We start from the raw sequence: 8778 nt of genomic DNA on the forward strand, positions 1-8778 counted from the left end.
TCTAAAGTTTGGGTATGTGTGAAGTAATTTAATTACAGTAAGTTAGCACCCATTATTTCGGTAATGTTGGTTTGACCTGACTGATACATGACCTGACTAGAGAATATTTTTGACGATACTCAGTATAGAGTACACAAGTATATATAGTAAATTAACAAATCCTTTAAATAGACACGTAGCTCCATCTTGTGATCGGATCGGTGATTGGTTATCGTTTTTTTTTTAAACTCGCTGATCGGCCCCAAAAATCCTAATCGTGTCAAGAATGACTTTTTATACATACACAAAAGCCCATTTCCCTCAAATATTGTTCACAAATGTGTCTAAATCTGTTAGTGAGCATTTCTCCTTTGTCGTGATAATCCATCCCACCTCACAGGTGTGGCATATCAAGATGCTGATTAGACAGCATGATTATTGCAAAGGTGTGCAATAGGCTGGCCACAATAAAAGGCCACTCTGAAATGTGCAGTTTTGTCACACAGCACAATGCCACAGATGTCGAAAATTCTGAGGGATCGTGCAATTGGCATGCTGACTGCAGGAATGTCCACCAGAGATGTTGCCCGTGAATTGAATGTTCATTTCTCTACCATAAGCCATCTCCAAAGGCGTTTCAGACAATTTGGCAGTACATCCCAACCGGCCTCACAACCGCAGACCACGTGTCACCACACCAGCCCACGACCTCCACATCCAGCATTTTCACCTCCAAAATCGTCTGAGACCAGCAACCCGGACAGCTGCTGGAACAATCGCTTTGAATGATAATGCACAGCCCCATGTTGCAAGGATCTTTACACAATTCCTGGAAGCTGAAAACATCCCAGTTCATGCATGGCCAGCATACTCCCCAGACATGTCCCCCATTGAGCATGTTTGGGATGCTCTGGATCCGGTGTATACGACAGCGTGTTCCAGTTTCTGCCAGTATCCAGCAGCTTCGCACAGTTGTTGAAGAGGAGTGGACCAACATTCCACAGGCCACAATCAACAACCTGATCAACTTTATGCCAAGGAGATGTGTTGCACTGCCTGAGGCAAATGGTGGTCACACCAGATACTGACTGGTTTTCTGACCCCCCAGACCTCCACAATAAAGCAAAACTGCACATTTCAGAGTGGCCTTTTATTGTGTCCAGCCTAAGGCACACCTGTGCAATAATCATGCTGTCTAATCAGCTTGATATGCCACACCTGTGAGGTGGGATGGATTATCTCGACAAAGGAGAATTGCTCACTAACACATATTTAGACACATTTGTGAACAATATTTGAAGGAAATGGCCTTTTGTGTATGTATAAAAAGTTTTAGATCTTGGAGTCCAGCTCATGAAAAATGGGAGCAAAAACAAAAGTGTTGCGTTTAGATTTTTATTCAGTGTATATAATGTTTGAGAGCGAGCCACTGTTATTTTTTAAACTGTAATAATAACCTATTTTTTGTATTTCCTGACAGATGAGGAAAGTGATTTCTTTATATTTTACGAATGACGAGGCTGCTGGTTGTCCACCTTGTTCAGCCATGGTCAATTTATTGGGGATTCAGTAGGGTCAGACTATAGATTGTTGGATTCCTATCAAAATGACTTGCAGTCAAGTCATCAACGACCTGCCTAGCGGATGGAGGGAGGGCCTTCCTACACGTGTGAATCTAATCTGCATTACGTTTGTCTAAAAAATAAATACACATGCCCGCTGATCCACAAACGTACCTTCAAATATTCACAACCAAAATTGAATATTTAAAAATGATAAGTCATGACAAATGCACACACAACATTAAAAAACACATGTTAATCATGGATATATTTGTGGATTTGAAAAACATTTCAAATAATTTTAAGACCTCTCTCTCCCCATAAACGTTTCCATCAAAAACATTTTTTATGTTTTTAAAAGGGCGGCTCTGTGGCCGACATCTCTGCCTCACAGTTCTGAGGACCGGGGTTTAAATCCCGGCCCCATGCCTGCGTGGGTTTTCTCCGGGTACTCCGGTTTCCTCCCACATCTCAAAAACATGCATAGTAGGTTCATTGAAGACACTAAATTGCCCGTAGGTGTGAATGTGTGTGCGAATGGTTGTTTGTTTCTATGTGCCCTGCGATTGGCTGGCGACCAGTTCAGGGTGTGCCCTGCCTCTCGCCCGAAGATAGCTGGGATAGGCTCCAGCCCGCCCGCGACCCTAATGAGGATAAGTGGTACGGCAAATGGATGGATGGATGTTTTTAAACGAAGAAAAAGCGCTATATTGTAAAATATACATATAAAAACAATGTCCGGAAATAAACTGAAAAAATGTAATTAGGCCGAAAGTCTCACACACACACACACACACTAACACACACACACTAGTATTTGTGTGATAGGTGCTATAAAGGGGGCGTGGCCAAGTGAGAGATGTCACGAGCTCTGACTCCATCTTTGGTTGGCCAATTACCACGGTTCAGTGTTAATGTCCTTTCCATACTCGTTGTGAGTGTTTTCATTTTTCATTTGTTTGGCGGTTTGTCACGTTAAACAATAAACGACTGAAAGGGCATCAGTGACTGTAGCTTTCATTTTTATTTATTCCCCACCATTTCACTCGAGCAGCGGCGTCTATGAAGCTCACTCTTAATTAAAATTTTGGCTCGCAACACAAAGCAAAAACTGCAAGCAACGGATCGTAACTAAAGTTGATGCACTCGTAATTCAAGATACCACTGAAATAATATATTGGAATACAGCTGAGTTCTAATTTAACGACAAATCAAAATGTTCTTCCCTTTCAGTGGCACTAAAGATGGAAACATGTTCACTGGTGAACAATTTAAAGGTAAACATGAGCAAGCAGATCTTGTGCTCCCTGCCTATGCTGCAGATCCATCCACGACTGCACCTGGACAAAAAATGACCCCTTTTTCTAACATTCCTAAACAACTCCCAGTGCATTTTGCTGCCTCTGGAGAACAGTCACATTCCCACTGCTTTCCTTGCACACATGCAGCACACTGCACCACTTCACAAGCAAGAATGGATTTGGAAATGTCTGTTCTAAGAAGACAGGAGGCAGTCCTCAAGCTTCAGGAGGAGTATTATACATTAAAAATTCAGCAGATGAAGAAGCAAATGGCATAATCTCCTCTACAGGACTGAAGTGTTTCTACCTGCTGCATCTGCTTGTGGCTGGAGCACTTTGATTCATTTGTTTGTGGTTGGACTAGGCTGCAACTCATGATTAATTTAATAATCAATCTGTCGATTAGTTTTTCAATTAATTGATGAATCTGGCATGTATATTTTTTAAATTTCCATCCCTTTATTCAAAAGCAGGATAATATTTCTAATTAACAGTGAAGAAAATGCTTAAACATACATTTAGCATGATTCAGTTACTGGTTTGATCCGTAACATCCGTCAGAAAATAGGCACAAATCTTGATCATTGTTTTCCAAATTAAAAGGAGATGTTTGCAAATGTTTTATTTTGATTAAAGTAGGGGACTTTAATGCATTCATCATGCATTCTTCATGATTAATTAATCACCAGCCTTTTGAGTTCCAAAACAATGTGGAACCTTTGTCACAGCATGATTTCCTGCTACACCGATTACACTGAGAGCTCGGCTACCAAAATGTAGGAATTGGATGAAACATTGTTGCTTGGACTGATGGGAGGCAAATTTAATAATAATCAAAATCAAAATCATCTTTATTTGCCAAGTATGTCCAAAAAACACACAAGGAATTTGTCTCCGGTAATTGGAGCCGCTCTAGTATGACAACAGACAGTCAACTGACAAAGAACACTTTTGAGACATAAAGACATTGAGAAAAACAGTCACTGAGCAATAAAGGATTGCTAGTTATCTGGTAATGCCGGTACATTTTTTGTTTTGGGTTGTTTTGACAATTGTGCAAAAAGATGCAGGGTCCTCTAGCACTTAGAGCAGTTCGAATGACTAATATTACATTAGTCCGGTGCAATGACCATTGTGCAAAGGGCGCCGAGACTTCAAGCGAGTAGTACGATAGTCTGGGACAATGTCGATTTTGCAAATGTTGCAGATACTCCTCAGTCAGTGTGCAAATGGAGCAGATGCTACTCTGGCATGAGTGGCCAGTATTGGTCAACAACAGATACGCAAATAGTGCAGCGTGGTGAGACTACTACAGTGAGCGCACAAGTAATATACAATTGGCCCGACAAAAATGTGACAACAAACTCAAGACAAAAAATTGCCAGCATGTTGCAATGGAATTGTAGGTTAGGTGTTTAAGAAGTTGATTGCAAGAGGGAAGAAGCTCTTTGATGGCAATACTGTTCTTAAAAAAAAAAAAAAAAAAAAAAAAAACTGTCCTAAAATGACACTTTAACTTTAGGTCTGTTTAATTTTGGCTAGGGATATTTTCTTAGTTTTTCTACTGTTTTGTATTGAAATGCAATTAAATGCCAGAGTTAAGAATATTCCTGTTTGTGTCAATTATTCGATACAGTAGTCCACTAAACTCCATTTAAATCGTGTTGCTTTTTAGGACAAATATTGTTATATGATTAAGATGTGATTGATTGAAATTAATCAATTATAAAGCCTCTCATTAATTAATAAATTATTACTAATTACATTTGATTGCATTTTGATTACTTTTCTTAATTTTGAATGAATGCATTAACAGGACCCTTGGATGTTTCTTTGAAAAAAATGAATGAAACCCATAGTCCATTATTTTGTAATTTACTAAATATATGTTCTTTACAGGCGTCACGGTAGACGACTGGTTAGCACATCTGCCTCACAGTTTTGAGGACCAGGGTTCAAATCCCGGCTCCCCCTGTGTGGCGTTTGCATGTTCACCCCGTGCCTGCGTGGGTTTTCTCCGGGCACTCCGGTTTCGTCCCACATCCCAAAAACATGCATGGTAGGTTGATTGGAAACTCGAAATTGCCCGTAGGTGTGAATGTGTGCGTGAATGGTTGTTTGTTTATATGTGCCCTGCGATTGGTTGGCGACCAGTTCAGGGTGTACCCCGCCTCTCGCCCGAAGATAGATGGGATAGGCTCCAGCACGCCCGTGACCCGTGTGAGGATAAAGCGGTAAAGAAAATGAAACATTTAATGTTCTTTCCACAAATAATAAACTGATAACAAAAAATGAAATGTAAATGAATAATAACAAACATGTTTGTTGCATTATGTGTAAAACATGATACCATGTTCCCCTAATGACAAATATGGACAATCTAGACTATAGTGCTTCATACCCAGATAAGTGAATGTTCCATTAAAAAGTCCAAAATTATAAAGATCAAACTGTTCAAAAGCCCATGTTCTTTTATGTGCTCAAAAGTGTAACTATGAGCAAACCTATGGATTGCACTACAAGATCATATTTGGTAAAATATGTTTAAGACTATGGCAGAATGGCACATGACCAGAGAGAGCCAATCACAAGCATGGGTTTTAGCAGGAGGAAGTAATATATACAAAAAAATAATAATCTGAGTTTTTGCAGCTCTTTTTAAAATTGAACTAAAATTGTAATCATGGACTTTTCCAAAGCAACTGTAATTTAATTACACATGATCTCGCAGTAATGTGTTGAATTACAATTACATAATTGTTTTAATTAAATGTTATTATTTACTCCCAACACTGTGTAATTCATATTTTGCCTCTGAGAATACAGTGAACACTTGCTGTTTGCAGGTTTTAAGGACCCAGCGAAAATGATTGATGCCCCCCCCACCCCCTTTAATGTTTACAATTGCCTATATTAGTAATTTAGACCCTAAATATACCCCCAACTTTGGTTCCCAGACACTAACAGAATTTCAAAATCATTTTGCAACATTACCCTTAAAAATAAATGGCTTATGAGTTGAGTTTGAAAGACTTGCACTGCTGCGAGGACACTGGCTTGTACTTTACTGCTTTGCAATGACGAATTACTACTTTCCTGTTAGCCATTTTTTATATATATGTTTGACTCAGTGATACAGTAGATACTCTAATTTTTTTAAATACTGTACAGACTGTATATGGCAAACAAGCCTTTATGTTTAGTCGCGCACTTCCGTTGAGAAGCTATGTAGTCTTTACCAATGGATCAAATGTTAACTTCCACCGTTGCCTGCATCATCCTGACAAGCTCACCGCACTCCTTTTTCTGACGTCAGCCCCACAACAAGTCTCGACTGTCTGTTGGACCGTTACTGGAGTCTTCCATCACGCTGCTGTTCACTATCAAGCTATCATCTGTTGGCTATAACTACTACAGGGTGTTTGGGCAAGATGGTAGCAAGAATAAATGAGTTTTAAGTAAATATTGGTTTGTTAGGTTCTAGAGAAAAATTTACAAGCATGATTTCACAAATGCCGAATCTCGCATTGGCAGCGATTCATCCTAGTTTGCTGCTTAGCTTCATGTAGACATCAGTAAGATTTGAACACTGCTATGGTCTTGTTTTAAAGTGTTCTACAGAAGTGCAGATCTTTTACAAACATTATACAAGCGTTCCACTTCACTGACTGAACCTTAGTCTATTTAGAACTATTAATACTGGCAGAAAGTATTCATTGACATTCAGGAGACTTCCCCTAAAACTTAGATTTTATTTTTTACGTGGAAACATTTTTACTATATTTTATAACCCCAAGGTACTCCATTTGATTCAACAGTTTTTTTTAGACAGGTTTGCCCATTATCGAGTTTGCTAAGTGTATAGTTTATACACTGAACAAAAATATAAATGCACATTTTTCCTCTTTAATTTTTTCATAAACTGAACTCAAAGATCTGACTATTGCTTCATACACAGAAGGCCAATTTCTGTCAAATATTATTCATAAATCAGATGTGTGAAAGATCAATTCTCCTTTTCCGTGATAATCCATCCTAGCTCACAGATTTGTCATATGAAGATGCTGATTACTGAACAGGTGTGCCATAGGTTTCCCACAATAAAGGGTCTGTCTTAAATGTGCAATTTCATTGGATTGGAGGGGTCCGAGGTAGTTTAAAAAACAATTGCACTGTGTTAGGCAAATGATGGTCACACCAAATACTGACTTGTTTTCTGACCCCACCGTACCCCCAATACAGTAAAACCTCACATTTTAGCGTGGCCTTTTTTTTTTTTTTGGCAGCCCAAGGCACACCTGTGCAATACATGTGTTGCAGTGTGTGAGGCAAATCGTCATATTAGATACTGACTGGTTTTCTTGTAGTCATGCCAATCAAGTGTTTATGTTAACTTTTTAGACAACTGTTAAATAGATTTTTTACTTGCTGTCCGCAACCCACCCAAAACTTGTGGCTCATGACCACCACTAGTTCAGGATCCCACTGCAGAGAACATAGGTAAAAAAAAAAAAGTACTTATGTAGGAAGGGAATTAGCACAATAAAATGCCTTTATGAACTCAAAATTGTAATTCTGTTTGGGGATTTGACATGGGTATTATAATAATAAAACTCCACCAATAATTTGTCATCAGAAACAGACATTTTATAATATGATTTATTAAACTGCATAATTCAATCTGCCATATAATTATCACAGAAATCTAAATTTTTGTCCAAAATATAGTTCTATTTGGATATTGCCCCAAGTGGTCAGAATGCATTTTTGTTGCATACCAAAGGTTGGTAGATCCTGTTTGTTGTTAACACCTAATAATTGGTCATTGAGTCAAGGGAAATGTCATGCATAGTCACTGGCTTTGATTGGCCAACACTTTTTATCAAGAAATTGCACCCAAAGATGAACCAGTTCACAATTCTCCTCTTGGCTGATTTCTTTTCACTTTGTCATGAGATTACACAAAGAAGCAGTGGGTTTCAGATGTGTCTCTAATTTACTCAAATGTTGTTAATAAACCTGTCAGACACTTCCAAAGAAATGACACCATCATCTGGCTTTTCAAATTGTTTAAAGGCATAGTAAGCTTACTGTATGTAAACTTCTGACTTGAAGAAAGTAATGAAAAATTGTCTTAAATATTCTTCTCTCATTATTCTGGCATTTTGCAAATAGAAATAATTTTGCCCATCCTAACAGGATTAGTTTAGTCTGATTTCCTGTCAGACCATGACTTTTTTACAGTGCATGTAAACATTTGTTTTCAACTGTAAACATTTGGAAAATATGGCACGGAAAATATTTAGATTGATCTTAATACCTCAAAATTCATAAGCTATTTCGAGTTTTAACTTATTGCGATTTATTGTCCCCCTATATAGCAGCATATTACTTTTCTAATGAGGTCTACTTACAAAGTAATTTTTTCAATGATGATTTACATGTGCCTATCTTGAACAGGAAAGGCAACCGGTGTGTTTTTCTCTGTGAGACATTTGGTTTCATGCTGATTCATAGCATTTACTCTATAGTGCAAATTTGGACGCACTAAATGTTAAACTTGCAGTACCCCAATATGAAAACTGTTCATGCCAATGTAAATAGAACTGAAATAATTTCCGGTCTAGACAAATATGTTGTAATTTGTGCCTAATATTTCTCATAAATCAGTGTATGAGCCTCACACTCAAATGTAAGCACTGAGGCTAAGACTTTTAAATAAAAGTCTCCTGTTTTCTGTGTGGTTTGCTCATTTCCTTTGTTGGTGTTGAGGCATTAATATGTTCAACTGAGTGCTGTCACTGTCTATACCTTTCTGCACACTTTAGCATTTAAACCTTTTACTTTTTATTCATTCTTTTTAGCTTTGTTAAAAGTGAGCAGCCGTTCACAGACACACTTGTGTTAAAACTGAGTAGCACGTTTGAATTGGTGAT

The 8778-nt window shown here is 38.2% G+C and overlaps 1 long non-coding RNA gene across 1 annotated transcript in view; it reads left to right on the plus strand.

Annotated features, from left to right (window-relative positions):
* The window catches only part of LOC133484003 (uncharacterized), a 13513-nt gene extending 4993 nt beyond the window's left edge, over positions 1 to 8520 (plus strand). Inside the window, exon 3 of the long non-coding RNA XR_009790269.1 lies at positions 2775 to 8520. This is a non-coding gene — a long non-coding RNA (uncharacterized LOC133484003). The remainder of the gene's footprint in view (positions 1 to 2774) is intronic.
* The last annotated feature ends 258 nt before the right edge of the window (positions 8521 to 8778 follow it).

Source organism: Phyllopteryx taeniolatus, chromosome 9, assembly GCF_024500385.1.
Source record: "Phyllopteryx taeniolatus isolate TA_2022b chromosome 9, UOR_Ptae_1.2, whole genome shotgun sequence".
NCBI classification, from domain to species: Eukaryota; Metazoa; Chordata; class Actinopteri; order Syngnathiformes; family Syngnathidae; genus Phyllopteryx; species Phyllopteryx taeniolatus.